General features: G+C 42.6%; 1 long non-coding RNA gene across 2 annotated transcripts in view; it reads right to left on the reverse strand.

The window, feature by feature from the left end:
* LOC101677067 overlaps positions 1 to 25,462 on the reverse strand; it is a 54,393-nt gene that overhangs the window by 28,180 nt on the left and 751 nt on the right. For both annotated transcript variants that reach the window (XR_199089.3, XR_006603799.1), the window contains exons 2-3: positions 24,292 to 24,493; positions 17,109 to 17,218 (exon numbers count right to left, since the gene is read on the reverse strand). This is a non-coding gene — a long non-coding RNA (uncharacterized LOC101677067). The remainder of the gene's footprint in view (positions 1 to 17,108; positions 17,219 to 24,291; positions 24,494 to 25,462) is intronic.

Genomic DNA, 25,462 nt, shown 5'->3' on the forward strand with positions numbered 1-25,462 from the left:
TCCCCTCTGCCTGCCTCTCTGCTTACTTCTGATCTCTCTGTCAAATAGATAAATAAAATCTTAAAAAAAAATAGAATGGTACTAGATGTCTTCACAGCAGTGCAAGGAGGAATGTGTGCCATAACTAGAGCAGAATACTGTGTCTACATTCCAGATGATGACAAAAATATAAAAGGGTTACTTACTGATATGAATAATCAAATGGGTGCTCTTAAAGGCCCTACATTGTCATTTAATGATTGGCCACATTCCTGGTTGGGAGCTGGACTATGGTCTACACTAAAAGGTCTTCTCATTCTCTTATTTTCATCATTGTAATAATCGTAATGTGTTCTCTCTTCCGCTTTGTTCTCCCCTCTTGTTGAGAAACATGCACACAGTTCCTGACTCCTTTGCCCATCCAACTGATGGCCCTTACTACTCTACACATATTCACCCTGATGTCTACTCTGGATTCTACAGCAATGGCCTTCCGCTGCAGTTACTTGTAAGGACAGATAGTAACCAATTTTGGTCCACAGGTAGGGACATCTCTACGACCCCATCAGCTTGAAGAAGTTACAGGAGACGAGGCCTTTGTCTCTCATGAACCTTAAAGGTTTAAGGACTGAAAATTGGTCTGGGGAGAAATGATGAGGGATAGAAGCAGAAAAATGTTCACCTTTAACCCAGAAGGCTGACCTCAGGCCTGCATAGTTTTGATAAGGATCAAATGCTGGTTTGATAAGGATCAAGTGCTGGTTGCTGCATTCTTAAAGGGTCTCATGACTGCCTGTACATCTCACCTATAGTTATATCAAACTAAATAATAAGCACCAGAGAAACCTTGAGGAAAATATTATTCCTGAAGACATTTATGATCAAATACTCCCCGTACATCCCCTTCCCCTTGGGAACTAAGCGTCTGGTCACCAGTTTCATACAGCAAAAAATGCAGCTCTTTCTGCCCACAGGTCCTGTCCCCATACTAATTAATCTTACTAAGTTGCACCATAAAACATCTTAAGAATTCTTTCTTGACCATCACACTCAACAATCCAATAGCACATATACTCAAATGTTGCTAGGAAAGTAGATCTTAAATATTCTCACTACGAAAAGAAGTAGTAATTACATGATGGGATGAGGGTGGTAGTTACTATTATGTTGTAATCATTTTGCAATTTAGTAATGTATGCAGTCAGTATGCTGTATACCTTAAACTTACACAATGTTATGTGTCAATGATTTCTTAATAAACCTTGGGTGGGGGAGGTGGAGAAGGGGGAGGGAGAAATGAGCCACCAAGCCAGGAAAAGACATGGAAGAAACTGAAATGCATATTACTAAGTGAAAGAAGCCAGTATGAAAAGGCTACATACACATGGTATGATTTTAACTATATGACATTCTGGAAAAGGCAAACTAACTATACAGTGGTTGCCAGGGGTCAGAGAGGTGGGATGGAAGGGAGGGATGAGTAAGTGGAACACGGGGGATTTTAGAGCAGTGAAACCACTCTGATACTGTGCATGACATCATTCATTTGTCAAAGCTTAAAGAACTCTAAGGGCGCCTGGGTGGCTCAGTTGGTTAAGCGGCTACCTTTGCTCAGGTAATGATCTCAACCCTGGGATCAAGCCTCAGTGTCCTTGAGTGGGGAGCCTGCATCTCCCTCTCCCTCTGCCCCTCTCTGCCCCGCTCATGCTCTTTCTCTCTGTTTCTCTCTCAAACAAACAAACAAACAAACATCTAAAAAAAAAAAAGTCAAAAAAACAAACCTAAAGAACTGTGTAACACAGGGGATGAGGCTTAAGATAAGCTATAGGTCTTAGTTAATATAATGTATCAATATTGATTCATTAATTTTAACAAATGTATCACACCAATGCAAGTTGTTAATAATGGGGGAGAGTGCGTACTTGGGAGAGGGGATATAGGGGAACTCTCTGTACTTTCCACTCAATTTTGCTGTAAGTCTAAAACTGCTCTAAAAAAAAATCTGCTAATTTTTAACAAAATAAGGGAAATAGAAGAAAAAAAATCCATATTATATGTTTTAGAGTTTCTCAATAAGGGAGAATCACTTAAAAAAATCATTTAACTTACATTTGGTTGAGATAACTATGAATGACAGGAAGAAAATTACTACCATCTAGAAGGACTTTACATTCAGATTTCCTCTAAGTGACCAAGTTCTTGTTGAACCTTAACAAGAAAAATGGAAATCCTAAAAAAAATGTAAAAGACAGGCAGAAATATCCAATCATTCTACTCTGCAAACGTGTGCTCCAATCTCTCTCGTTTAGCCCAGCAGTGTGATTGTATTTAACCACCCTGTATTGGCTGCCTATATTTTCTGGTTCCAGGGGAGGGTGACTCATATCCACTAAGGGTGGGGTGTGCAGGGAGGCTGTCCAGAAATTTGAGGAGAGTGAGGAAGAACTTTGAAATATTAATTCCAGTCACATTTACAAACACTGATGATATGGCTGGGAATTGCTTCCAGAGGTTGGGATACTGTGCTGTTAAAAGCCTTTCCCAGCAGAAGTGGTCTCAATCAGTTTTATGGGTTTTTTGTTGGTGATGGTGGTGGTGGTTTTTGTTTTGTTTTTAAGTAGGCTTCTTGCCCAACGTGGGGCTTGAACTCACAATCCTGAGATCAAGAGTCATTGGCTCTACCAACTGAGCCAGCCAGGCACCTCCCCCCGGTTTATTGTTTCTTAACTGTTGAAAGCCAGCTTTCCGCCAACTGTCTGGGAGGACACACCCAGTTCACCAGCCCCGGCTAGATTTGAAAGTGAAAGGTTCTCACTGAGCACACTGGCTGGGAACTAAGCCACCTGTCAGGAAGGAGAACAGGTTGCCCTTAACTCGAGGGTGCTCCCAAGTGGCTGTGGACCAGCAACAGGCCCCTGCAGAGAGGCAAGATGTGTGTGAGCCAAACTGTAAGTATAGACCTATCAGTGCAGAGAGAGCTGGCAAAGTACAGGGTGCAGAATCCCTGCTGTTATGTCCATTAGTGAGCCGGATACGCCAGCATCACAGGGCAAACCAGGAGCTTAGAATGACTCATCAATCACTAATACTTATTCAGCACATAATCTGTACCAGGCATTGGGGTAAATGCTTATATGAGATATCTCATGTAAGCTTCACATTGATCCTAAGAGGCAGGCACTCTTAATCCCCACTTGGCCAATGAAGAGATGAGGCATAGAGAAATTAAGTCCCTTGCCCAGGTCACCAAACAATTATGTGGTAGAGCAGAGAATTGAGTCTGGCTTGCTGGACTTGAGACCCTGTCCTCTCACACACCACACTAGTGAGGAAAAGGACAAAAAGATTAGGAAGAGCAAGGGAGCAAAGCAGGAACCTAAATGGGGCCAGTAGGAGTGGGCAGTGGATGGGCTAGGATGGAAGACAGGTGTGATGAGGACTCCATCTCAGGAAGAAAGCTTTTTAAGGTCAGAAGTATAGTGTCGGTACCACCGGTGCCTAGCATGGTGGTGAGTATATAGTAGATGCTCAATAAAAGTTTGCCAAATGAATGAAAGGAAGACCCTTTCTTTGGCCACCACAGCCATTTATATGGAATTACCCCTAGGGCCTTAGTTGATATCCAATTGCCTGCTGATGATACTCTTTTTTTTTCTTCATTATTATTATCATGGTAAAATATAGATAGCATGAAATGGACCATTTTAATAATTTTTGAGAGTATAGTTCAGTGGCATTAAGTACAGGTTGTGCATGCTGATGATTTTTAAATGATACACAAATTAAGAAAGCATCTGGAGTGTTGCTGGTTGTTAGGACAGAGGGAAAGGAGTGGCCAATCTTGTACTGGCTCTTGTCTGCTCACTGTTACTGGTCAAAGCAGCTGCCATAACCATACCTAACTTCAAAGAGGATATGGTCGGGAAAGAAGGAAACAGAAAATTTGTAAAGAGCCCTGTGAATGAGTGCGACTAGTCTCTTTCAGCTGCAAATGACAGAAGTTAGATTTGAACTAGCTGATGTACTTGATCCTGACATCTGTTGGTATGTCAACAACTGGCTGGGTATGCGGGGCGGAGGAAGAAGCTGGTAATTGGGGTGACCACGAATTGGCGACTGATCCCCATATCTGAGAAAGTCGGGTAGGTGGATAGAACTGGGCTTACTTCCAACATTTGTTGGGCCCAGGTAAGAATACAAATAGAGAATCATGTACCACATCTTATATAATTAAAAGCTTAAAATCAGGGCCCTGGGTGGCTCAGTTGGTTGGACGACTGCCTTCGGCTCAGGTCATGATCCTGGAGTCCCAGGATCGAGTCCCACATCAGGCTCCCAGCTCCATGGGAAGTCTGCTTCTCCCTCTGACCTTCTCCTCACTCATGTTCTCTCTCACTGTCTCTCTTTCAAATAAATAAATAAATAATCTTAAAAAAAAAAAAAAGCTTAAAATCAAACAAACAAATGGCTAAATAAAATATATTCTCTCTACTTTAACAAATATAGCTTCATCACAATAAAACATACTTTGATGGCAAGAAAATGAAATTAAAAAAAAAATCCATCAGGGGCCCCACCTGGCTCAGTCATTACAGCATGAAACTCTCAATCTCAGGGTTGCAAATTCGAGCCCCATGCTGGGTGTACAGATTACTTAAAAATAAAATCTTTTAAAAAAGTCATAAAGCTATAGTTTTTATGTGACTGAAAACCAGCAAAATAGTAAAGAAAGCGGAATGTAATTATTACTGCAGATGTAAAGCCAATGAATCTTAACCTTAATTTCCTTGTTGTTGTTGTTTTCTTTTTGGTGAGTTATCTATAGATAATATACATAAATTATCTTCCAGGAATTTTGAAATATATTACTTCTAAGATAATACAGAAAAAGCAGTATGATATTTTTTATTATATTTCATAATATAATCTAGGTAAATTGAGTAACAAAGATCTAAATAGGTTGTATATGATTTCTTTTCTTATGTTGAAACAATTAAATAATCTAATTTTTTATAAAAGATTTTATTTATTTATTTGCCAGAGAGAGAGTGCACAAGCACAAGCAGGAGGAGTGCCAGGCAGAGGGAGAAGTAGACTCACTGCCTGATTTGAGTCTTGATGCCAGGACTCTGGGATCATGACCTGAGCCGAAGGCAGAGATTTAAATGACAGAGCCACCCAGGTATCCCAATAATCTCATCTTTAGTTCTTCATTTTATATAGTGATCATTTGGTGCTCTCTATCTATTTGGTGCTATCTATCTATCCATCATCTTCCTACCTATCTATCTAGGAAGCTCCATGTCAAGCATGGAGCCCCATGGGGGGCTTAAACTCACAACCCTGAGATCAGAACCTGAGCTGATATCAAGACTCAGATGCTTAACCAACTGAGCCACTCAGGAGCCCCTCATTTGGTGCAGTTTGTTTTTTAAAGAATTTTTAAGAGATTTCATTTATTTATTTGGGGTGGAGGGAATGAGTGGGGGGAGGGATAGAGAGAGAGGGAGAAGCAGACTCCCTGCTGAGCAGGGAGCCTGACAGAGGGCCCAATCCCAGGACCCCAGGATCATGACCTGAGCCAAAGGCAGATGCTTAACGGACTGAGCCACCCAAGCACCCCATCACCATTAATTTGAATTAGATGGCACTTTGCCAGGGGTGCATTTATACTGTCTGAAAGATGGGACAGGCATTTTTCAGGATCACTATTCGATAAGAACAGTAAAACTCCAGAGGTTTTTGGTTTTCACATTGAATTGCAGATTTTATAAATGCCATTTTTTTCATGTGCAAATGGACTGCCCAGAACTGCATTTGGCTTTCTGAGTCATGACTTTGTTATGAATAATTCTTTTTTCCCTCCTCATTGTTTTAATCCATAATTAAGTTTTCATTTAATGAAGAATGAGAACTTGCAGGAATTTCATCTGATCTTTTCAAATTGTGGGCTGAAAGATTTTTTAAAAAGGTTTTATTTATTTGAGAGAGAGAGAGATGGAGAGAAAGAGAGAATGAGTGGGGTGAGGGGCAGAGTGAGAAGCAGACACCTGGCGGAGCAGGGAACCCGATGTGGGACTCAATCCCGGGACCCTGTGATAGTGACCTGAGCGGAAGACAGATGCTTAACTGACTGAGCAACCAGACACCCCCCTGTTTATTTTCACTGTTCGTTTGATTAGTAATGAAATCTTTTTCACTAAAGATTTGTAAAGTCCTTTCTGCAGTTTTTATGTGGGTCATGCTCAGCTCACTATCACTGTTTCCAGTTTTTAGAAATATAAACAGATGACTTTCTATTTCCTCTTCTTTCAGGCTTTTTCTTCTCTGAACTCCACTTCTGCATTTTCTGTCTTTATGATAATCTTGAGTTGTACTCACTTTCAAAATTATTTTAATAAAATAGAAATTCATATCCAAATTTTTAGAAAATTTACATTCTCATTAAAATTTTTATAAAAACTCATAATTCTAGCATTCACTGCCCACCTAGTTCCTCCTTTATTTGTCTATCCAGGTGCCAATTCATATAATGTTTCAAGAATGTTGCATCTAGACCTGCATATATAAACATTCAAGAGTAATTTGAACTATTAGGTGTTACAAAATATTCCTCAGCCATCACTTGCAACTGTTGCAAAAACCAGAACCACTGTACCCCCGGGAAATGATACCTTGTTATATAAGAACACATTGCATTCATGCTAGCTAGGAGGAGGGTTTGAGAAGTTAATTGATTTGTCTTTTTTTTTTTTTTTTCTTTAATGCTTCCTCCTCCTTTTACTCGGGTGCAGTGTCTAGCTCTGGGTTATCAGCACCACAACTTACAAATCTTCATGGCATTTGGTCTCGATCTTTTTTTGTTTCAAGGACACAGGGCTGGAAATATAATGAAGCAATTTCTTGGGACCTGAACAGTGTTAGTCATGAGAACAAATGTTTAGGATTGTGCTGTGCCAGCACTGAGTGCCAAATCCCAACTGGTAGGCACCCTTATTTTCCTTAACATACCTAGCCATTGTGTTACTGTTATGTGATGTTCTCCAAAGTTCAAGGGCTGGGCCTCTTTTGCCAGGGTTAAGGGCAGTGGGGGCCACTTTGTATGTTGTCTTAGGAAGGAGTGAGAGATCTTTGGAAAGTAGGATCCCTGGCAGACTAGAAACTAGGAGAGGGGCACATGGCTGGCTCAGTCAGAGGAGTGTTCGATTCTTGATCTTGGGTTTATGAGTTCGAGCCCCACGTTGGGCACAAAGACTACTAAAATAAATAAATAAATAAATAAACAAACAAACAAGCTTGAAAAAAGAAAGGAAGAGAGAAACTAGAAGAAAGGAGTCAGTCCCGATGAGGTTTGGGAGTGAAGACAGGCAGATTCACAGTAAGGTTAATGAAGCTTTAAGGTCCTTCACTTGACACAGATTTCTCCTACACCCTACCTAATTTTGTGTTCTTTTTCTTAAAGATGACCTCAGCCTATAAAATGTAAGTTTGAAAAACTTAAAGTAGGGTACCAAGACTCAAGCCAGGCAGGTTCAGGGTAGTTCAGGGCATGTCCCCTTCTAGTAGCATCCTAGCGTACGTGATGGGAACCAGAGGCATATGAGCTGAAAGCAGAAGGCCTGGGGCCAACCCAGTCAGGTTGCACAGTGATGTTAGAAACTGTAGCATTAAGATTCATCCAGGGGCACCTGGGTGGCTCAGTGGGTTGGGCCGCTGCCTTCGGCTCAGGTCATGATCTCAGGGCCCTGGGATCGAGTCCCGCATCGGGCTCCCTGCTCAGCAGGGAGCCTGCTTCCCTCTCTCTCTCTCTGCCTGCCTCTCTGTCTACTGTGATCTCTCTCTGTCAAATAAATAAATAAAATCTTTAAAAAAAAAAAAAAAGATTCATCCAAACCTCTGATCAACAGAAATATGGTGCAAGTCACACATGGAATTTTTAATTTTCCAGTGACTACATTTAAACAAGTAAAAATAAACAAATGAAAGTATTTCTAATATATTTTATTTACCCTGATGTATCCAAAATATTAATGGAGTCCTTAAGCCATGGTGTGTGTTTCACACTTGCAGTCCATCTCAATTCAGACTAGCCACATTCCTGTTGCTCAACAGCAATCTGTCACTCGTGGCCTCCACACAAAGCAGGGTAGCTCTCGATAACCCCACCATTTCTACCGTTTAGTCAATGCTGGCTGGGGCACTGTATTTGTTTCCTATTGCTACTGTAACAGATCACCCCAAATTTCATAAAATAAGATGATACAAATTTATTTTCTTATAGTTCTGGAGGTCAGAAGTCCAACATGGGTCTTCTCAGGCTAAGATACTGATGAGGCAGCCTTCTTTCTGGAGAAAATGTTACCTTGCCTTTTTGAGCTTCTAGAAGGCTGTTGGCATTCCTTGGCTCACTGCCCCATCATTCCCACCTCTGCTTCCATAGTCACATCTCCTTCCCTGACTCTAACCCTCCCACATTCCTCTCATTAGGACCCTTGAGTATATGCTGGGCCCACACAGATAATCCATGATAATCTCCCTATCTCAAGATCCTAACTTAATGACATCCACCAAGTCTCCTTTACTAGGAAAGATCATGAATTTACATGTTCTGGAGATTAAGACGGGACAACTTCTTGAGGCAGTATTTGCCTGCCACAGGTGTTTAGGAGAGGCTGAGGCTTCAGGGGAAAGATGTTAGGGCCTTCAGCCAAAGCAGGGTCAGGGGAAGAAAGAATGGCTCATTCTTTCAATAAGTTGAAATTTCACAGGAGAAAAATGGAGGAAGCTGAAGGTATTGGGTCTTTGAGGTAAAACCTGGTTTAAGATTGTTCTAACAGGTTTCCTGTTTCCTCTCCTCTCCTCTTCCTCCCTCCTTCTTTTCTTTCCCTCTTTCTTTTCCTTCCTTTCTTCCTTCCTTCCTTCTTTCCTTCTTTCCTTCTCTGTTTAGGAAACTTGCCACAGTTTTCCTCAAGGATCATATCCATTCCACACCATTTCCTTCCTCCCTGTCTGCAACACATACATCCTCTCAGTGTACAAATCAGGCAAAACTCTCACAATGTGCTCAGTGGCAGAGTGCTTCATTCAAAAATTAAAATATTTGGATTACCTGGTTGGCTCAGTCAGTAGAGGATGTGACTCTTGATCTCAGGGATATGAGTTCACGCCCCACACTGGGCATGGAGATTACTTTTTAAATTAAAAAATTGTTTAAGTTAAAAAAATTTTTTTTAAGATTTTATTTATTTATTTGAGAGAGAGAGTATGCACATGAGTGGGGGAGGGTTGGGGAGGGTAACAAACAGACTTTCCACTAAGCATCAAGCCCTACTGGACAGAGGGCTTGATCCTAGGACCCCAAGATAATGACTTGAGCCAAAGTCAGATGCTTAACTGACGGAGCCACCAAGGTGCCCCAGTTTTTTAATTTTTAAATTTTTTTAGAGCAGGGAAGAAGGGCAGAGGAAGTGTGAGAGAGAGAATCTCAAATAGGCTCCACCCCCAGTGCAGAGCCAAACTGTGGGCTCAGTCTCATAACCCTAAGATCATGACCAAGATCATGACCAGAGGCTCAACAAACTGAGCCAGCCACCCAGGTGCCCCTGGAGCCTACCTAAAAAATTTAGAATATTCACTGAGTGAAAAAACAGATATGCATTTCATGTTCTCATAGGAATACTATTACAATAGGACAATGGACTCCTGACTGAGGACTTGGCACTGAATAAGTCAGTGATATGACCAAAAATAGGTCCTAAAAGATCATCTGTAATCCTAAAAGATTCTGTAATCCCCTAGAACAATAGAAGCGTGAGACTCCACAATTTCTATAAAACACTCTCTGCAATGATTACACAGGGAGTCCAATGAGCTGTGCAGTATATAAAAGTGTCACTGGATCATATATTTGATCTAGAGCCTAATTGGATGGCCATAATACTGTCAATGAAAACCTTGCTCAATTTGTTAGAGTTTAGGATGGTTCATATGAGATGATTTAATGACCCCAAATATCTCAGAGATGCCTTTATTTTCTCTTGGTATATTTCCCTGGAGCCAGCAAAGCTATATTAAACTATTTCCATGAGTCAGTACATCCAGGGATCAAGTGCTCAATGCATTATTGGTAACGGTGGTCGTCCTGGCCAACTTGGCCCAGAGCACTGAAGAAGACATATGGGAAGGGGTGGGGATGTGGTACTTCATACACCTGCTCAGTGGTGTTCAGCTGGCTCAGTCAGTAGAGCATATGACTCTTGATCTCAGGGTCATGAGTTTGAGTCCCACAATGGGTGTAGAGATTATTTAAAATACACATACATCCATCCACTCAGGATATATACCCAGAGAAGATGGTCTGTAGGTATGGGTTCTGGGAGGCTGTCCAATTTACAGGCAGGGTATGGAATCTGGGGACCAGGACAATTGATGATGATAAGCATTTTTTTTTAGTAAAGCAGGAGGTATAGGGGTCATCTGATACGGCAAGAGGTTGAGAGAGGATAGCAACAGAACAAGTAATAAATTGACCTCTTTGGTACTCTTGGATGCCACACTCACTTTAAGATGCTTTGGAGTGACCCCCAAAGATCTGTGACATGTAGTCATTTGTGATTTTGCTAGGACAAGCTTCTTAAACACCTGACACATGGGAACTAGCTGAATGAATGACCAGTCAGCTGCTGATGCAAGTATTAAAGCAAAGAGAAATTCAGTCAGAAAATGAAATATAACTGAATATCAGAATCAGCACTGCTGGGCTCAAAGGGAGGAACATTCTGATTGGATCCTATAAAACAAATTGAAGAAGCTGTTTGAATATGCCACAAAAGCTAATGATTAAGGCAAAGTTACATTTTAGTGAAATTTGAAAAGGAGACGAAAATGGAAGGAGGCTACGTACAACAGGCAGGTGACTCTGCTTCTGGAGAATAAGAACCACTTGTACAAACAATGTAGGGGTTCAGAGTGGCTGGGAGGAGTATTGCTCAAGCATGTCATGGGTTGGCTGCTATCGGAAATTAGACTTGAAGGAGCTGATATCAGGAAAGCCTGTTTGGAAGGAGTGCCCACAGCTCCTGGCTGGAGTTCAGAGGATTTGGGTGGGGTTGGTGGGGTGCAGCAAGTCAGGAACTTAGTCCTAGGAGGCCTAGAGAGAATGCAGACAATCAGGCTTTTTTTTTTTTTGCTCCAGAAGAAAGGCAGAAGCCAGGCAACAGAACCTAGGACAGGGGTAAGAAGTCAGAGGTGGCCTCCGAGCAATCTTAACTTTGTGTTGTATCCCCAAGCAGCAGACTGAACATCCTTCATCTTCCTTTTCCAAAGTTAGAATTAGTCCCAACAATTATTATGGGGCTGGGCTTACAGATTTGGGAGGAGGACTGAGGGCTCTTAGGTGTACCAGGGGCCGGCAGAGCTAGGAACCTGGAAGGGTGTGAGAAAAATTGCCCAGTGAGAAGAGCAGCTGGTGGGTCAGGGTCAGACTGCTGCAGAAGCCCCAGACCAGTCAGGTGGTGTAGCACCTGATTTCTTTCTTTACCCGAGACTCTCTCCATGTGTGGCTGCCTGGATAAAGGTTAGGGCCATTTGTGCGGTGACAGTTTGAATAAGTTGGGATCTGTATTTCCCAGAATCCTCCTTTCTGCATGGTTCCAGGCAGGAGCTGGCCATAAGAGGAATTTGCATAAGATTTGGAAGGTGGAGGTGAAGCAGCAGCCATTACCCTCTAAAGGTTGTCACAGTTGGAAGCAGTTACAGAGAGAGGTGTGGGGGGGTTCCAGATTGTTCCTGTTCTCCCCTGGTCCTGATTGGCCTCTTTTTACCAACTGGTGACCCTATTGACTGATGGTGGCCCAGGACTCAGTGCCAGATGCTTGACAGTGATCCTCAAAGTAAGTAACTATACAGGGGCACAGCTTCCCACTGACCTCCCGGGAGCTTGCGTTTGCCATCCCATTTCAGTGCTGGATGTGTTTAGCTTCTCGGATTGACCAAACAGTGACCTCTTCTCTGATTCCCGATTTTCTGACTGATCCTGTACTTCCTGAGCTACTCCCACCATTGTGCACGCCCTCCTTCCTGTAATAAATTCCTTATCCCATAACTTCATAACTTAGGGCATTTCTGCTTCCCTGAATAACTTCTGACTATATTCCTGGTAGCCTGCATAGACTCCAGGGCAATCGAAGAATGGAACTTTCCACCTGCTTTCTTATTATGAAAATTCTTTGGCTGCAAGAGACAGAAAGCCATATTGAACACATTTAAGCAAAAAAAAAAAAGGGGACCTTTCTTGGCTTGTATCCTCAACCCACGAAAGTGCAGGGGTGACAAAAGCCAGGAGTTCAAAACGGTTAGTCTCTCTGCTCTTTTCCTGTTAGCTTCATTCTCTCCTCCATCAGGAAATAATGATCAGTGCAGCCTGGGTCACAGGTACACCAGGCCAGAGGAATGAGACATTATAATCAATCCAGCCTGATCACCTCCTCCCCACCTTTATGATTTGGGGTTGAGTCTATTATCAGAGGAAATGTAGCACAAATGTGGCCTCTGTGGGTATTGCTGTGAACCAGGAAGCTACCTTCATTTACATTGACAGCACCCATTTAGTAGATTAAATTGGGTGATTTTGAGCACAGATAAAGTCCTTTCTAGCTAAGGTATCTAAGAGATATTTAGTGGTTGGAAGACACAAACTAATTGCATACGCTGCTCAGAGAATCTGATAGTACTCTAAAGTGCTTTAAGACCTTTTACACTGTACTATAAATCCTACAACCACCCACCAGGGTTTACTGGGCATCCTTCTTGATTGCTTGCTTGTTTTCTTAGATTTTATTTTTTAAGTAATCTCTACACACAATGTGGGGCTCAAACTCACAACCCCAAGATCAAGAGTCACATGCTCTCCCAACTGAGCTGGCTGGGTATTAGTGGGCATCTGGAGATGGAGCTCTAAAACATGTCTCATAATTGGCTAAGACAGGCAGAAGGCATTCTGACAATGAAAGAGGGGAGACCATCTTTGTTCTTAGACATTACAAGAAACAAGAGAAGGAAAGGTAAGAGATAAATACAAGTTTTAATCAGGAAATGAAGGAAGTGAAAGATGGAGACCATTATACCCTTACCACGTTGCATCTCCCTAACCACAAACATGGTATATAATCTCTCTGTTTGTTTAGGAATTTTTTTATGTATTTGAATAAAGACTTTAAGTTTTCTCCATAGTAGCTTTGACCATATTTTGTTAGACTTCTTCCTAGTTAGTGTACAGATTTTGGCCCTATTATAAATAGTACTTTTAAAATTAAAATTTCTTCAAAAAAATTAAATTAAATTAAATTTTCTAATTGTATGCTATTGGTGAATAGGAAAGCAATTTGTGAGTGGGGGCAAGGATCTTATGTCTAAAAACTTTAGTGAACTTGCTCATTAGTTCTAAGAGTTTATCCAGAGAGGCTCTTGAATTTTCTATATATTGTCTTCTAATTTTCACATGAAGATTAATTTTCCTTCAGTGAAAAATCCAAATGAAATAATACAAATCTAGGACCATTATACTCTGTACTAATTTTCCTTGCATTAACATTTATACATAAACTATTATTTATTTAGCGCTGACCAGAAATCTTATGGTCTATGGAAGTGTTTTGCAAAGTGTGTTGCATCCACCAACATAAGGTTTTCATATTTCATACTATATTCTTTCTTAGAGATTCACAAAGGCTCTGAGAAGTCCTGCAAAGAAATCTAACTTGGTGAAATCCTACATTCCAAACTGATTTTAACATGAAACCCCTTTTCAAGCAATATCTTCCAGTCTTCTGAGAAATTACTTTTTACAAAGGGCACACTTTGGGAAATGATGGTCTTAGGAAACATAGTCATTGTGAAATTGCTTAACTCCAGGATTTTCTCAAAGAATCTACTGTCTCTTTCACTATATTTTCTGGAAGCTGGGCTGGGCAGAACAAGGTTCTGCTTGGCTTTTGCAGTTTCTACTCTCCAGTCATTAACAATAACTCCCTATGAGTTAATGCCAGTATTATAAAAGAAAGAAAAATATTCATATTAAATATCATGAGACTACCTACTACTTCTTTTCCTTAGGAACAGTCCACAGCTGGTCACAGTGGGAAATCATCCTTGAAATTCTGCCTATATATATATATATATTTTTTTAAGGTTTTATTTATTTATTTGACAGGAAGAGAGATCACACGTAGGCAGAGAGGCAGGCAGAGAGAAGGGGGGGGAAGCAGGCTCCCCACTGAGCAGAGAGCCCGATGTGGGGCTCGACTCCAGGACCCTGAGATCATGACCTGGGCCAAAGGCAGAGGCTTAACCCACTGAGCCACCCAGTCACACCTCTGTCAATATATTTTAACTGATATGGAGATGAGATCTTTCTCTGCTTCTATTGCTCTTCCTGCTAAGCCCCAGGCCATTAGCTCTTATGCCATGTTTTTTTCCTTACATTGTACAGAACTACACATGTTTATCAAAAGCTGTCCCTTCTGTGTTCTGGATTATGTACAAAGGCTACAAATTCATCAGAGTACAAATAAATAAATGGAAATAGAAAAGGTCCACAAGTAGGAACATATTTTTATTAGGGGGAAAATGTTTTAATTATGTAAATCTTCCTTGTGTTACTCTTATTTTAAAGTAAACCTTATGCCCAACATGGGGCTCAAACTCATGACCCTGAGATCAAGAGTCACATGCTATAGCACTGAGCCAGCCAGGTGCCCCTTGCCTTACTCTTTTTGATCTGAATGTTTATTCAATCATTTGAAAGGGTAACAATGTATCCATCTCAGTGGGTATCTCCCAGGTGTACATCAAAATCATTTGTGGAGCTCTGCAAAAATATAAATAGCTAAGCCCTACCTGAGAACCTAACAATTAGAATCTGTATGGAGAAGCTTAGGCACTTGTATTTTATTAATTTGAGAAAAAGAGAGTGTGAGCAAGAGAGAGAGAGAGAGAGAGTGTGTGTGTGCACTCACACAAGCTGGGGGAGGGACAAAGGGAGAAGCAGACTCCCCACTGAGCAGGGAGCCCAATGTGGGACTCAATCCCAGGACCCTGAGATCATGACCTGAGCTGAAAGTAGATGCTTAACCGACAAAGCCACCCAGGTGCCACTGTATTTTTGTTTTTTAAGATTTTATTTATTTATTTATTTAGAATGTGAGCAGCTGGGGAGGTGTACAGTGAGAGGGAGAGAGAATCTCAAGCAGACTCCAAGCTGAGCAAGGAACCCAACTTGGGGCTTGATGCCAAGACCCTGACATCGCAACCTGAGCTGAAATTCAGTTGGCACTTGTATTTTTAAAAGCTTTGCAAATTATTCTCTACCATTTACTCTATAGCCTCTCTTTTTTAATAAACGATTTTTCCATATGGCCTCGCCTAAATTTTTTGTCTGATTTTGATTTTAAATAATAAAAAATATTTTTAAGGAAAACAAATCAATTCCAAACCCACTTCCCAAACACATGAAATTTTTTTCCCATGTCTGACTCTAGTCCTTTTTCTTTCTTTTTTTTTTTTTTTTTTTTTTAAGATTTTATTTATTTATTTGACAGAGAGAGATCACAAGTAGGCAGAGAGGCAGGCAGAGAGAGAGAGAGGAGGAAGCAGACTCCCTGCCGAGCAGAGAGCCCGATGTGGGACTCGATCCCAGGACCCTGAGATCATGACCTGAGCCAAAGGCAGCGGCTTAACCCACTGAGCCACCCAGGCGCCCACTAGTCCTTTTTCATGTAGAGACATTTTTGAATTCTGAATTTGTCACTTAACATTTTATTTATAAAATTTTCCATGCTATCATATAGTGGTAAGATTTGTCACTTTAGGAAATATATGATATTCCAGAATGCATTTATTTCCAGAAAGTAGTACCATATTTTAGCATTTAATCATTTGTATCATATTAAAGCATTTATTTGTATCATATTTTAGCTAACCATTCCCTTACTATTGGACATTTAAGCTGTTTCTCTATTTTTTTTTTTTTTAAGTGATCTCTACACCCAGTGTGGGGCTCAAATTCACAACCTTGAGACCAAGAGTCTGATGCTCCACTGACTAAGCCAGTCAGGTGCCCCCTGTTTCTCCATTTTAGAATGCTCTAGAAAAAATGGCAATGAAGAGCTTGGTGTGTATGCTGCTTTCCTTTTGAATCAATGCCCTTGAGATAATTTTCTGAAAATCTAGTTATTGGGTCAAAGGATATGAACGTTTTTTTATGAGTCTGTTAATGATTACTAAATTGCTTTCCAAAAGGTTGAACAAATTCACAAAGCCATGCCCCAACTCCATGGCATGAATGCTCAAGTTTTCAAGGAGGAGCAGGCAATACTAGAGCCCTGTTTGCTGTTCCCATAACAGGTTGAAAAAACATTTGCAAATGTAGCAGTCATATTACTTAAGAAGTAAGTTAAGAAAATGAATAACAACAGTATACTGTCACCCCTCAACTATCTCATCTACCATGTGCCAGTATTTTCCTTGCATTCTATTTAATCCTAAAAAAAAGCAAACAAAAAAGCGAACAACAACAACAAAAATGGCAAGTTAGATCTTACTGCCCCTCCTTTTACAGATTGAAGAAAGAGTGGAAAAGATTTTGAGTAACTTGCTGCCCAGATCTGGGTCTAGGTCTTAAGATTCCTGGCAGCCTCAGCCTTCCTCCTCTTGGAGCCCCCAGCTCCTATTTAGGGAGGTCCAGCAAAGAGGGAGGTCTGGAGAGATCACAAAGAGAGATAAACAAACACTGGGCCAGCCCAGCTATTCCAGCCATGACAGCCAAGGCACTAGACATGTAAGTGACGCCATCTTGGATCTTCCAATCTTAGTCAAGTCAACCAGCCAACAACATAGGGAGCAGAAACAAACCATCCAATGAACTAAAAATCAGTGATTGTTTTAAGCCACTTCAGTTTTGGGATGGCATGGTTTGGTATGCAACAACAAATAATGGGAGCAATACATTTTATTTTGGTAAATAACAAATGCAGAAAGAGTAGCGAGGATACCTTCGAGCTCCCTTAACTCTAACACAGGCAGAATAAAAGTCACTGACATTTACCACCTTTTCATCCCGCGTCTGTACTTACCTCTGTCACAGCACTGACCCCACTGCACATGGCCTTCACCATGTTCATGTCTGCCTTCTCTACCAGATGCGGGGCCTCCGCCTTGGTAACCACAACACCTTACACAAGACCTAGCACAAAATAATTAATACACATATGTTGAATGAATCTTGACTTGTTCCTGATTGCTTAATAAAAGCACTTGAAATGGAATCATAGCTTTTATTTATTGGGCTCAGCACTGTGCAAAGTATTTCATATGGGGTATCTCAGTTTATCTTCACAAAAATTGCATAAAGTGGGTCCTGTAATTACCCTCATCTTACAGATGAGGATACTGAGAGGCTAGGTCAAATTACTTGAGGTTACAAGTGTTTTGTTTCTTTTTTTCTTAATTAATTAACAAGGAGACAAAAGTTTATTGAGGACACTGCAAGGGAGCAGAGGGTAGGACAACAAAGGAGAGACTGTCTGCCAGGAGGTGGGGTGGGGGGCTGCTGTTGTTGTTGGGGGTAGTGAGAAGGCATGGGAATATATGGAATTTTCTGGTTCCTGTTCCCAGTTGTAAGTAGCCCATTGGTCAGCCAGGGACTCTGGCTATTTTGAGGTGGGTTGCCTGATGGCCTGTCTGTATTCAGCTCTGGGGTCACTGTGGGTTCTTCTGCCTTAATCAAGCTTCCATTGCTCAAGCCTGTTTGTCTGAAAGTGGCCTCTATATGCCCCCCTGACTGATTAAGGAGGACAAATCTTTGGCATTTGGGTGGAGGTCTCATCTTCAGTAGCTGCTTTCTGCTGGACGTAGGTGGGGGCTGTCCCGACCTAAGCTGTCCATCAGGGGTTCTGTGCCGTTAAAGACCAGAGCATGGTGTTAGAGGAATGTGCTGAGAGGCGATCCGAGTGAGATTCTCTGGTGGTCAGGTCTGATGGCACCGGCTGGAACCCTTGTGGAATCATCACTTGTATGTGGAATTGTTGGATTCACTCGGATCCACAGAAATGTAGATCAACATGGTGGCTGGACCCATGGAAACAAAGGAAAAAGCGGGATGCGGAAAGAAGCAAGAAGCAAGGCTGAGAGTCACCGGGCTTCAGGAGGGGTTCCAACTGAGTCTGCAGTCTGCAGTCTGCTTCAGGAGGGGTTCCAACTGAGTCTGAATCTGCAGTATGTGCGGATTCACCCTGGATGGGCTGCCACTGCCAACTGTGCCACAAATTAGGAACGGATGCCTCAGGGGGATGGAGTGTGAGAGGTGAGGACACAGGCAGTCCAACCTCTCTGCCCTCAGCCCTTCAGACCAACACCAGAGAGCTGCCCTGGCCAGAGACCTTCAGCTGTCTGAGGAACACTAGGGTTAGGCTGATAGAGGGCCGAAAGTTGAAAGAAGGGGGAGGGAAGGATCCCTCCGAAGGGCAAGGGGGAAAATCCCTCACCCTTTTGGGCAAGGGTGGTCCAGCAGGTTCCCCCTGGGGCTCTGATCCTCATGGAGGAGAAACCTCAGCTGGAGGTCGTCAGATTCCCAGGGAGTACTAGAGTCAGTCCACCAAGGGAGAGTCCCGAGACATTCCCAGAAAAATTGTGGAGAGTCCTGGCCCTGCATGGCTGTGGTTCCAACCTGTGAGGGCCACCAAGTGGGGGTGACCCAATCCAGTGGAGGCCAATGTGTGGGCAGTGAAAGAATTCACCCAAGGCAGAACAAAAGAGATAGAAATTTATTGAATACACTGCAAGGGAGCAGTGGGCAGGCCAGCAAAGGAGAGACTGTTTGCCACAAGAGCATTTTAAATACCTGTACTGAGGGATGCCTGGCTGGCTCAGTCAGTGGAACATGTGACTCTTGATCTCAGGGTTATGAGTTCAAACCCCATGTTGGGTATAGAGATTACTTAAAAATAAATTCTTTAAAAACAAAAAATCAGGGACGCCTGGGTGGCTCAGTTGGTTGGGCAGCTGCCTTCGGCTCAGGTCATGATCCCAGCGTCCTGGGATCGAGTCCCACATCGGGCTCCTTGCTCCGCAGGGAGCCTGCTTCTCCCTCTGACTCTGCCTGCCACTCTGTCTACCTGTGCTCACTCTCTCTCTCTGACAAATAAAAAACAAAACAAAACAAAACAAAAAAAACCAAAACTGACCAAACCAAAACCTATACTGAACAAGGCAATACTTTAGGCTTTGACAGTGGTTAAGTGAATGAAGCCATTGCAGTGTGTTGCACAAAACCCCTGGAGGTCTGGTTGCCTGACTGTGTCATAGTAGACAGCACTTGTTCTGTTAGAGCTCACTGCCAACTGCAGGAATGTCATGGAGGGTTGTGCAGGTTGTGTCCTGCACAAGGACATCTAGCCCAAGGGCAAGTAGAGGCTGAAATCTAGACTGTGCCATTGCACTCTGCTCACTATGGAGCCTGGCACAGAGCTGTGTCTGTCTGGGGGAGGGGACACCTGTTACCTAATTTGCACAATGCCACCGTGTGGGCTACTGGCAGTTCTCGATGGAATACGTTAGTTTGTAGGAAACTGGAGTGTCTCATCAAACAGAAGTCAGAAACTTGCCAGATTTTAGAATAGATAGAGCCAAGAAAATAGTTCCAGAGGACTTGTGGAGGGTGAGTGGAGGTTGGGGACAATGGAAAACTTTGGGTGCAGTATCTGAGCTCCCATATCATTATGTGCTCTACCCCATCACTCCTAGAGGTGAGTCGCCTTGGGAAAAGGTGTCATCCCACAGAAGTTCCCATCCCTGTGGGTTATCTGAGACTTCTAGATCTTGCTGTTTCAGACAATCCCAGTTGCAGCGGTGTACCAAAAGGTATGCACACTAACAAAATAAACACTGCACAACAGATTATAAACCTTATGAGAGAGGGCTCACTGCAGCGTTCTTAGAGAGTCCAAGCAACTTGAGCCTCCCTACACGCAGCATGGTCAGATGGCCTCCTGGGAGGATTGTGATAGTGGGCCCAGAAGGAAATCCCTCCCACGGAATAAAATAAAGTAGGTAACAGTCTCTGATAATTAATTGCTTCTCTGTGTCCACGAGCTTGGCTAGAGCTGAAGGACCTAAACTGCTTTGGGGTACAACTTCACCCTGTCTGAAGTAGTTTACAGAGTTTCTTAGGCTCCGCTTCCCAACTATACTGCCATTGCAAGAAGCTGAGAGGAGTGGAGAGGCTCTGGGAAAGGGCCAAACACACCCCTGCATGACGCCCACTGAACAGAACCTGAATCAAGGTCTTAAATATGTAGCTGAAAAGTTCCCAGGAAATATATGGTGGTGGTGAGGTGATAGCCTGAGTGCTGGCTATCTGAGGCCCCTTCATGATAACCCCTTGGATGGGGCCTCTGCCCTGTGAAGCTAGGACACCTTGGGTCCAGAGGGGGAGGAAGGGGACAGCCCCCTTTTATCACCAGCTAAATGACTTCACATTCCTTTTCACCAACTGTCTGCCATGGGTTCCAGAAAGAAAGATACTGTATCAGTGTCTTAGGGCTGCTGGAACAAAGTATCACAAACTGGGTGGCTCAAAACAACAGAAATGTGTTGTCTCACAGTTCTCAAAGGAAGAAGTAAAAAATGAAAGTGTTCGAGAGTGTTGTTTCTTCTTCACTCCTGGTGGATTGCTGGCAATCTCTGGCATTCCTTGGCTTCCAGATGCATAAACCCAATCCTCTCCTGTCCCATGGCACTTCTCTCTGTTTCTTGTCTTCCTGTGGCTGTCTGTCAGATTGCATTAGGGGTCAAATCTACTCTGGCATGACCTCAGCTTAACTTACATCTGCAACAAGCCTGTTTCCAAATAGTCACGTTCTGAGGTACTGGGGTTGGGATTTCATCATATTTTTTTTTTTTAAGATTGTATTTATTTATTTGACAGACAGAGATCACAAGCAAGCAGAGAGGCAGGCAGAGAAAGAGGAGGAAGCAGGCTCCCTGCTGAGCAGAGAGGCTGATGTGGGGCTTGATCCCAGGACCCTGGGATCATGACCTGAGCCAAAGACAGAGGATTTAACCCACTGAGCCATCCAGGGGCCCCTCAGCATATCTTTTTTAAGGGGACACAAATCAAACATGCAGCAGCCATGTTTCTGTATCAAACTGCTTGTTGATTCTCTAGGTCTGTCTCCAGTAGTGCTATAGTGAGTTGGTTAATCCATGGGCTTCAAGTCAGATTTCTGAGGTTAAAACCTTGCCTCCACTGCTGTGTGACTAAGGGCTGCAAAATGGGAATGCAGTAGAATGAGAGCGTCTATTATCTGAGGCTGGTGGAGGACTGGAAGAAAGTACTTTGCACAGTGCCGGGCATTAAGTGTTCAGTAAGTATTACCTATGGGTATTATTATTCTCTATTTCTTTTTTTTAACCCATTGAGCCACCCAGGCGTCCCAACTATTTCTTTTTTTTTTTTAAAGATTTTATTTATCTATTTATTTGACAGAGAGCAGGAACACAAGCAGGGGGAGAGAGAGAGAGGGAAAAGCAGGCTTCCTGCTGAGCAGGGAGCCCAATGCGGGACTCAATCCCAGGACCCTGGTATCATGACCTGAGCCAAAGACAGATGTTTAACGGACTGAGCCACCCAGGTGTCCCTCCCTAACTCTTTCTATTGACTTCTTTAGGAGTAGATCATTTACTCTTCTCTGCAGACACAGCATGATCCTGGGGGTATAACCAGTGGAGAATGGGAGGGGTTTAGTTTCACTTGTTTATTCAATGAAACTGAAGGTGCTAGGACACTCCCTCACTGTATTGCCCATTAAGGGGACAGTTCATATTTGCTAGCACTGGAAAAGTTCCGTCTGCGGATGCTTCTGGTAGGAAACGCAGGACACTTCTCAAATATGTGTCCTCTGAAGTTAAATGTGCTGCCAAGAGAAGACAACTGGTTGACTTTATAACAGCCTCACAGCGGCACCTGGCTGGCTCTGTCGGTAGAATGTGTGACTCTTGACCTCAGGGTTGTGGTTCAGGCACCACGTTGGGTGTATAGCCTACTTAAAAAAACACAAAAAACAAAAAACAAGAGCCTCACAAGAGGACATACTGGTGATATTTTGATGAAAGTTGCTGTGGTCCTAAAGTCCTCACTCAGCCTTATGACAGATTCAGAAACTCCACCACATTTGAATTCCAAAACTGAAAGCTGACTCAAACAACAAACCTTTACAAGGTCTACGAGATGGAGAAAACAAGAGGGTCATTTGTGTAATTTACAGTGACCAAAATCTACCTGTAAGGCGGTCCAGCTATGGCTTCTCTCCTCGGAGAGAATTATCAGAAGGTTGTTTTGTGGGTATGGAAACAGGATGAGGGGCAGAGTTCTAGGATTTAAATGAATAATAGTACTGGGTTCTGATCTGACCATTTCCACTTAACCAGAGAGGGCAGTGTCTTGATTAGACTGGATTGAGTGCCTTCTCCCTAAGACAGGCACTACTCGCTCCCCAACTTTTTCTTTTGGTCTCCTTTGTCACTTCCTACTTCTAACTGACATATTCCTTTTTTTTTTTTTTAAAGATACACTGTTACCTTCTGTCTTGTTCCACTTATTAAATTCTTACTCTTTTATTTAAAAAAATTTTTTTTTATTAAGTAATCTCTATTCCCAATGTGGGTCTCCAACTCACGAACCTGAGCTCAAGAGTTACATGCTCTACAGACTAAGCCAGCCAGGTTCCCGTTATTATTTTTTAACATCAGGATTAGAGAATCTGATAGAAGTTATCCATGACTATTTTCACAGAAAAACATCATATTTAAAAAACTATGTGAGCAATTTCAGAGGGTTCACAAAAGTCCTTGAAGCTGTTTTATATCTCCTATCTTAAAATCCCTATCTTTTTTTTGTTTTTAAGATTTTATTTTATTGGGGCACCTGGGTGGCTCAGTGGGTTAAATCCTCTGCAGAGCCCCACATCGGGCTCCCTGCTCGTCAGGGAGCCTTCTTCCCCACCCACCCCCCCACTCTGCCTGCCTCTCTGCCTACTTGTGATCTCTGTCTGTCAAATAAATAAATTAAATCGGGGTTTTTTTTTAAGGATTTAATTTATTTATTTGACAGACAGAGATCACAAGTAGGCAGAGAGGCAGGCAGAGAGAGGGGAGGGAGCAGGCTCCCTGCTGAGCAGAGAGTCTGATGCAGGGCTCAATCCCAGGACCCTGGGATCATGACTGAGCTAAAGACAGAGGCTTTAACCCGCTGAGCCACCCAGGCACCCCTTAAAATCCCTGTCTTAAGCAGGCTTTTTCCCATATTGAGCTGATGCTAAAGTTTAAGCCTCTTCCTCAGGGCCAAGTTCTTAAGATGGCCCTCCATCCTCACCTCCCTTCTCATTCCTCCACCTTCTCATTCTCATACTAGGGCCACCCTGAGACCTCTGCACTGCCCTGACCTTGTGGCTGGCCACAGCTGCTGGGTTGATCTTTAGCTGTGATTATAGTTAATCCTGTCTTCAGCCCCCCCCCCCCCGTGAACTGTGTCTTACACTTTCCCTAGTACTCCAGTTACCCCACTTCACCTCTTCCTTTGCTCATGTGACCACACCTAGGACAGGACTAACACATTGATATCATTTCCTCCTGCTTTTCTGCCCCTCCTCATAACCATATTCATAGCCTTGTCTCCCTCTTTTTTCTACTTCCTCCTATTCCCCATTTTTTCCTACCAATCCTTCCAGGACATAACAGCTTGGACATCATTTTCCCAGGTTCTCCCCCATAGACATTCCATCCCTCCACCACCACCAGGGCATTGTCTTTCTTTAAAATATCCACTTAAAAAAAAAAAAGATTTTATTTATTTATTTGACACAGAGAGAGAGATCACAAGCAAGGAGAGAGGCAGGCAGGAGAGGGGCAGGCCCCCTGCTGAGCAGAGAGCCTGATGTGGGGCTTGATCCCAGGACCCTGAGATCATGACCTGAGCTGAAGGCAGAGGCTTAACCCAGGCACCCCTAAAATGTCCACTTTTTAAATGATTTTCAACACAAATTTGTATTTCCAACTTCTGCCACTTTGAACTTCAGATGTGCATATACAACTTAACTACTTATTTGCACTCGACAGTCACAAAACACTATATATATAGTGGCTCCCAAATGAAACCAATGATTCACTGTCCCCATCTTCCCTCATCTCAATAAATTGTACCCCATTTAACATAGTGGTTCAAGCCAGAGAAAGAATTGTTAATTGTTCCCTTTTCCTTACCTCAACATGAGTGAAGTAGTCTTGTTGGTACTTCTTCCAAAATATACCTTGTGTCCAAAGCCATCTCTGCATACCCACTGCCATGACTCTTAGCTCAGGCCAGCACAATTTCTCATCTGGCTCATTGTAGCAGTCTCTCTTCTGGTCTCTCTGCTTCTGTACTGGTCTTCTAATCCATTCTTTCCATAGCAGCTTCAGCTTCCTTTTAAAAACAGAAGTTATATTGTATCACTCTTTCTCTTTTAAAGTAGGTGCCACACCCAACGCAGGGCTTGAACTCAGGACCCAGAGAACAAGACCTGAGCTGAGATCAAGAGTCAGATGCTTAACTTACTGAGCCACCTATGCACTCTTAGTGTTATTTTCTACTTAACCTTTTTTAATGGATTCCCGTTTATTCACTAAACGCTTTTTTTACTGAGTGCCCTCCATATGTCATGCCCCCAATGATATCAGCTCTTGTGAATAAATGAAGTATATAGAATGTAGATAGTGGTAAGTGCTGTGAAGAAAAATAAAGAAGGGGTGAGGGATAGAGAATTGTGTGGGTGGGGGCATGCACCCGCATGTGTGTAATTACAATCTTAAATAGGGAGAACAGGGAAAGTTTCAGAGACTGAGTAGATGACCACTGAGCAAAGGACTTGAAAGAGGTGAGTGTAGTCTGCAGAGTTCTGCAGAATATTCCAGTCAGAGGAAATAGCAAGTGCAAAGGTCCTGAGGTAGAAGCATGCTCGGCTTTGGCTCTAAGCAGAGTAGAATAAAATTCAAGCTTTACTATAGTTTATAAGGTGATCTAGTTCTCTTATCCTCTTCCCAGTTTTCAACCTTCTTTTTCCTGTTTGCAACCTTCTTTTTCCAGCATTGCGCTCAACCCCCACTATATATTCCATCCACACTGACCTTCTAGTTCACTAGAAGCTGTTTCTTCCTTTTGCCTGTGTTGTTGCCTCTGCTGGGAATACTTCCTAATCCTTCTTCCCAAATACTATTTGCAAGGCTGGTTCCTTCTCATCCACAAGGTTTCAGTTTAAGTTTTACCCTATGCCTTTTGGAACCATAGAACTGGTTTTTTCTTTTTCTTTCCTATTTCAGCTTCCTCTTTGTTTCCTTCATAACACTAATCGCAGCATGCAACTGGGATTCATATATATATAAGTTTATACTTAAA

This window comes from Mustela putorius, unplaced genomic scaffold, assembly GCF_011764305.1.
Source record: "Mustela putorius furo isolate JIRA1106 unplaced genomic scaffold, ASM1176430v1.1 tig00003962_pilon_pilon_pilon, whole genome shotgun sequence".
Taxonomy (NCBI): Eukaryota; Metazoa; Chordata; class Mammalia; order Carnivora; family Mustelidae; genus Mustela; species Mustela putorius.